General features: G+C 44.4%; 1 protein-coding gene across 2 annotated transcripts in view; it reads right to left on the minus strand.

Annotated features, from left to right (window-relative positions):
• The window catches only part of Ahnak (AHNAK nucleoprotein), an 80,894-nt gene that overhangs the window by 27,001 nt on the left and 47,199 nt on the right, over positions 1 to 6,694 (minus strand). Inside the window, exon 6 of one of the 2 annotated variants that reach the window (XR_003712668.1) lies at positions 4,946 to 5,036. The exons of the other annotated variant lie outside the window; for it this stretch is intronic. The gene's annotated coding sequence lies outside the window, so the exon portion shown is untranslated. The remainder of the gene's footprint in view (positions 1 to 4,945; positions 5,037 to 6,694) is intronic. 2 annotated transcript variants of the gene reach the window in all.

Below are 6,694 nucleotides of genomic sequence, written 5' to 3' on the forward strand. Positions count from 1 at the left end.
AGAGAGAGAGAGAGAGAGAGAGAGAGAGAGAGAGAGAGAGAGAGAGTCCAAGGTAGGGAAGGAAAAAGGAAGGAAAGGAGGAGAGAGAGGAAGTAAAACAAAAAAGGAGATAAGAAAAAGAAAATGGCTTTTTAATTTAATATTTATGTATTTGTTTGTCTGTTTATGTGTATGAGTTGTGTGTGTGCACCATGTGCTTGATCTGCCTGTGGAAGCCAAAAGAGGGTAAGATCCCAGAACTGGAGTTGCAAACAGTTGTTAAGACCCATGTGGGTACTGAGAACCAAACCCCAGTTCTCTATAAGAAAAAATGCTCTTAGCCACTGGGCTATCTCTGCAGCCCCAAAACTGAGTCATATAAATTAATTTGTGTATTTTCTTTTTGAAGCACTGGGGATTGAACTCAAGTCCTCATGCATGCTAGGCATGAACTCCCCCCAGCCTTTCCTCAGTTGGTAAACTGCTTGCTGGGTATAATGGTTTGAATAAGAATGGCTCCCATAGGCTTATGTATTTGAATGCTTAGTCACCAGGGAATGGCACTACTTGAGAAGGAACAGAAGGTATGGCCTTGTTGGAGGAAGTGTGTCACAGGGGGCTAGGCTTTAAGGTTTTAAAAACCCCAAGCCAGGCCCAAAGTCTCTCTTTTCCTGTTGCCTACAGATCTGAATATATATTTGCCTGTGTGCAGCCATGCTCCCCGTCATGCTGAAAACGAACCAAACCTCTGAAACTGCAAGCAAGCCCAACTAAATGCTTTCTTTTATAAGATTGGCTTTGGTCATGGTGTCCTTCACAGAAAACAGTGACTAAGACACTGAGCAAGCACGAGGATCTTAGTTTACAAGAACCTACATTCATAATCCCAGAGCTGAGAGGCATAGACAGCTAAATCACAAGCTCCAGGCCAATTAGAAACAATCCCTCAAAACAACAAAGTAGATGGCCCCTAAGGACCATACCCAAGGTTGACTGTGGCCTCCAGCCCCATGCATGGCACATGTGCACACACACATAAAATAAATAATTTTAATGTCCCTCACACAAAAACTAATCTTTTTAATTTGTTTTTCTTCTTTTAATTTTCTCAAATTGACCTCTACAATTGGCAATGCTAAGAAAAAGGGTACATATTTCACTGAGCATGGGAGCACACATCTTTAATTCTAGCATTCAAGAGGCAGAGGTAGGTGGATCTGTGAGGTTGAGGCCAGCCTAATCTACAGAGCTTGTTAGAGGATAGTCAAGGCTACACAGATAAACCCTATCTAAATCAAAAACAAGAACAAACAACCCCTCCTAAAAAAAATAGAAAAAAAAAGGGGCACATATTGCTACAAAAAATCACAGTAAGGCTGGGCTTGCTGGCTCATGTCTGTAATCCTAGAACTCAGGAGACTGGGGCAGGACAATCTGGAGTTCAAGGACAGCCTGGGTTATATAATGGTATTTTGTCACCAAAAAAATAATAAAATAGAAAAAAAAATCACGTTAAAGCCGGGCAGTGTAGTGCATGCCTTTAATCCCAGCACTTGGGAGGCAGAGGCAGGTGGATTTCTGAGTTCGAGGCCAGCCTGGTCTACAGAGTGAGTTCCAGGACAGCCAGGGCTACACAGAGAAACACTGTCTCGAAAAACCAAAAAAAAAAAAAAAAAAAAAAAATCACGTTAAAATGATTCCTCCTGGGACTCTTGGCCCACAAATATTTCTCCCGTTGACACAATTAAAGATCACAGATTGCCTACTTCAGCACTCACTGGAATCAGATCATTGCACAATTTTTAAGAGTTTTATATTTTTTTTTCTCTCAAGAGTTCCACAACTTGTATAGTTTGGGGTCTACAAGTGGTGAATGTGCTAAGAAATTACCTAAACATTTTGTCAGGACAACATTTTTGTCTCTGGTACAAGGAAGGTTGGAAGGTGGCCAAGCTGCTTAGAACTCTTTTATTAAAGTATTTGTCTAAGAGCCTGTCACCATGCAGAGGGGAACTGCCTGGACAGGGAACAGGCCTCTATTCTGTGACCTAGTGCCTTCCACTGCCTCCTTCCACTGTGTGTGAATCTCCACTGGGAATAAGGAACAAAATTAAAATTGTCTTTCCAGAACCGACTGGAAAATTGGGTGATGGGGTCTTGGGTGCAACCCTGCCCTTTGCCTACTGTGCTCCGAAGCTATTCTCAGAAGCGGTCCAAAGTGGCTTTGGGGAATATGGATATCTCAACCTCCTTTGGACTTCAGTGAAGACTTGGCTGGTTTCAAGAAGCTGGAATGCAGGGGAGAGGCAGATAAGGTACCAGGTGCTCTTTGTGGCTGGATTCTGCCAGGTTTGTAGGAGGGCATTCCCTCCTCCCACCTCCCATCATCCCCAACCCTCAGCAGGAGAGCAGCGGGCAAGTTGAGGAAGCCACACCCAGACCCTGCTCCAATCCGAGGAGGTCAGTACTCTGAACACTGTCTGTGCTTGCTAGGGAAAGCAGGCTAGCCCCAACACCTGCAGTCCTGGATGGGGAGGGCATCTGTCCATCTTACCTCTCCTGCTGTCAAAGCCCATCTGTGGGTGATAGTTTCAAGATGGAAGAAAATGTAACTTGAAGACTAGATTAAATCACTAGTCCTGACAGGGTTCATTCCACATACATCAGCGCAGAGGCTTGTCAGGCAAACTTGGGATTAGCAAAGAAAGGCCTAGCCGTCTCCAAATGGGCCTGAACTCTGAAGCCCTGACCTTTGTCCTCAAACAAGGCCCTTTTTTCCTGAGCTCTGCTATGCAAGGAATTCTGTTGCAATGTAAAAAACAAAAACTCTCCCTGGATCTGCTGCTTTGTGATCCGACCAAGTCAGATCACACAATGTGGAGAAAGGCTCCTTGCCTAGCCCTGCACACAGCCCCCTGAAAAGAAATGCCAGTGACTGAAGACTTCCACCTTCCCCCAGAGCCTTTTAGGTATCTTCCACGCCTGAGGAGATGTGAACTACATGGAAACTAGCAGCTGGCGCTAAACTGAATGAAATAAAGGTGATTCAGGCTTCTCCTATCCATCCTTCTGCAACATCTTCAGTGCTGCCTTCTTACCCTCAAACTTCCTACTCTAGGACCTACATTGCACTCTCAAACCTACAGGGATTCACTTTCATGACCCTTCAAAGACCATGTTCTTCCTCATCAAATAAAGCCCTCTGCCTAAATGTTAAAGTTTTTTTCTTTTTCTTTTTGGAGAGAGAGAGAGAGAAAGAGAGAGAGAGAGAGAGAGAGAGAGAGAGAGAGAGAGAGAGAGAGAGAGAGAGAGAGAGAGAGAGAGAGATTTCCTCCTTTCTACTTTTACACGCCTCTGGGAATCCAAGTCAGGTTGTCAGGCCTGTGTGTCAAGTGCTTTCAACCACAGAGACATCTTGCTAATCCTGGTTTGTTTTTTCTTTTTGAAACAGTTTCACAGTATAGTCCTAGATGGCCTAGCATTCACTGCACAACTATGCCAGCTACTTTGTGTCAACTTGACACAAGCTAGCATCATCAGAGAAGAGGAGCCCTCAATTGAGAAAATGCCTCCATTGGATCAGGATATAAGGAAGCTTGTAAAGCAATTCTTAATTAGAAATTGATGGGACTGCCTCACTGGACAATGACAGGGGGACTGGAGCCATTACAAGGTCCCCTTCAAATACTGGAGGTCAGGCCTCTATCCCTGCCTTTGCAAGTTTAGAATTGCCACAGCCCTTCTATACTTAGAGAAGGGAGGAGATGTCAGGGGCAGCCCTGCTTACACACTGAAGGCCTAAAATCAGCCATAGACCTAAAATCAGCAATAGGCCTGTCATACATGTATACTAACACCAAGTCTTGGGTCTCAGTGGAAAAATATTGAAACAGATGGCTATAAGCTAATGTAAACAGGCAGCTTTTGTGGAAATTTACAAGCCTGAGTAGTCATAGACCTTGTAAATAGGTAGCCTTGGCAGACAATACCAACTTAGATAAGGACAAGCGAGTCATAGGCAGTCTTAGTGACTTGTCCCCTGAACCTTCACCCAGCCGATACCCGGTTCTGAAGATATCTGTATTCCCCCTGAACACCCACACTCCAGTCCCATTCCCTTCCCCACATCCTGCCTTTCTGTGTTTATAACCCCTGTGTGAATGAATTACGATTTGAGAAAAAATAAATTATAAACAAAAAAAAAGATACTAAAAAAAAAAAAAAGGAAAGAAACTGATGGGACAAAACTTGGGCTATTGTGAGTGGAGCCATCACTGTGCCAGTGATCCTAAGATCTATTAAAAAGCAAGCTAAGCAAGCCATGGGGAGCAAGCTAGTAAGCAGCACTCTTCCATCAGCTTCTGCCTCCAGGTTCCTGCCTTGTTTGAGCTCCTGTCCTGACTTCTTTCAATGATAAACCCTTTCCTCCATGAGCTGTTTTTGGACATAGTATTTCATCACAGCAAAAGAAACTAACTCGAGCCGGGCGGTGGTGGCTCACGCCTTTAATCCCAGCACTTGGGAGGCAGAGGCAGGTGGATTTCTGAGTTTGAGGCCAGCCTGGTCTACAGAGTGAGTTCCAGGACAGCCAGAACTACACAGAGAAACCCTGTCTCGAAAAACCAAAAAAAAAAAAAAAAAAAAAAAGAAACTAACTCAAAGATGATAGCCCAAACTAACCTCAGACTCACAGCAGTCCTCCTCCTGCCTCAATCCTTCAAGTGCTGGGATTATAGATGTGAGTTACCACCCTGAGTAAGACTGTTTTTTCAAGGCTGATTCTCTCTATATAGCCCTGGCTATCCTGGAACTCACTGTATAGGCCAGACCAGTCTTGAACCACCAGCAGTCCTCCTGCTTCAGCTCTTCAGAGGTGGGGATTACAGAGTACATCACCATGACCAAAAGCAAGATCTTTCCTGCTGTGTCCTCACTCTCTGACCTCATCATCTTCCCCACCACTCACCAGCTCATGCTCTTTTCAAGGTGAGGTCACTTTTTTGTTCTTTATTGAGTCTGCCTCTATCTCTGGGCCATCATTCAGATTGTCCCTATCCCTCTGAACAGAAAATATTCCTCATTCTGAATGTGTGGAATATGCAGAATAGACCTGTTCCTCCCTGGTTGTATTTAACCCTTAAGAGACTTAGAGGAAAGATGGGGACAAACTGTCCAGAACATGAAGACATACTGTGTCCTAAGATTCATCCTCCTATGTAGTTGAACACCTCAAAGGCATTTAGAAATAACATGATTTCTACACTAAGAAAAACTGCCTGGCTGGGCGGTGGTGGTGCATGCCTTTAATCCTAGCACTCGGGAGGCAGAAGTAGATGGATCTCTGAGATTGAGGCCAGCCTGTCTACTGAGTGAGTTCCAGGACAGCCAGGGCTACACAGCAATACACAGAGAAACAATGAGAGGAGGAGAAGGAAGAAAAGGAGGAAGAAGAGATGGCTCCATCAGAGCTGGAGACCTCAGCTAACATCGGCTCCTCCCAAAAGTGATCTGCACCCAAGTTACAGGAGACCCCAAAAGCCCAGAACTACAGGACCTTTAGTTGACAAGAACAAGCAGGGTGAGAGGCTATCAGAACTTCTGGTTTACCAAAAGAATACCACCGGCTCATCAATCAATACATTCACAGCTCAGGAACACCCAGGAGTCAGGGGTGGTCAACCTCATCAGGCCTCTGTTACTGTTTCAAATCAAGAGGGGCTAGTAATCAAGACAGCTAAGTAATCAGCCAGCCCTGAAATTCTGCCCCCATCAGAGATCTACATGGTATATTCAATACAACATCAGATCAGGGAAAAATAGCTCAGAAAGAAGGGATTTAAAAACGGCTCTCAGGGCCTACAAGCATTTGTAACTCCAGTCTCAGGGGATCCAACTCCTTCTTCAGGTCTCTATCAGGTACTAGACATGGTTGCATGCAGGCAAAACATTAGTACACATAAAAATTTAAAAATAAATAAAATAAGAAAAAAGGAAGGAAGGAAGAAAAGAAAGAAAGGAAGAAAGAAAGAGAGAAAGAGAGAGAGAGAGAGGAAAGAAAGCAAGCAGTTGGTGGGTGGGGTTCACTAAGTGAACTAGTTTTTCCCCTAGGGCTCCACCCTTAGCATCAAAGGAGGGAGAGTGGGAGGAAGAGGAAGCTGCCGTGTAGCTATCTATAGCATGATGAATTCATTACTAGACCCCATCTGGCTGGTTGGTGACAAACCCAAGGTTGAATGGAGAGAGGTATTCAACTCATCTGTGTTCAGGTCCCAGCTCCGACACTTGAGGGCAAGCTGCACAAGCACTCGAGGCCTCTGAGAGTTTAGCTATTACCTAAGGCTGGCAACGCCTCCTGCATTCATTTTTGATGAGCACACTTTCCATAGCACCTGAAATGGAGGAAGCACTCAGATCATTTCCCTGCCCCACCAATGTTGACTGGATGTCCACTAAATGACAGGTGCTGTTCTCACAGGGCTAGAAGCACAGTTCTCAACAACAACCAAAGTCTCCTCTTTAGAGTTTACTCTCAAAAGAAACAAAGGGAACGTTGTAATCAAAATGAAATAAAAGCCATGTTTTCTCAAATACATCTAAAAGAAAAATGGGAAGGAAAAAATTAAGCAAGTAAATGGCATTTGAAGTGTGATTCTTATGCTGCCTCCTTAGAAAAGGCCGGCAGAGGAGAGAGCCTTGAGTGCCAACATCAGGATAT

This window comes from Grammomys surdaster, unplaced genomic scaffold, assembly GCF_004785775.1.
Source record: "Grammomys surdaster isolate TR1022 unplaced genomic scaffold, NIH_TR_1.0 310, whole genome shotgun sequence".
NCBI classification, from domain to species: Eukaryota; Metazoa; Chordata; class Mammalia; order Rodentia; family Muridae; genus Grammomys; species Grammomys surdaster.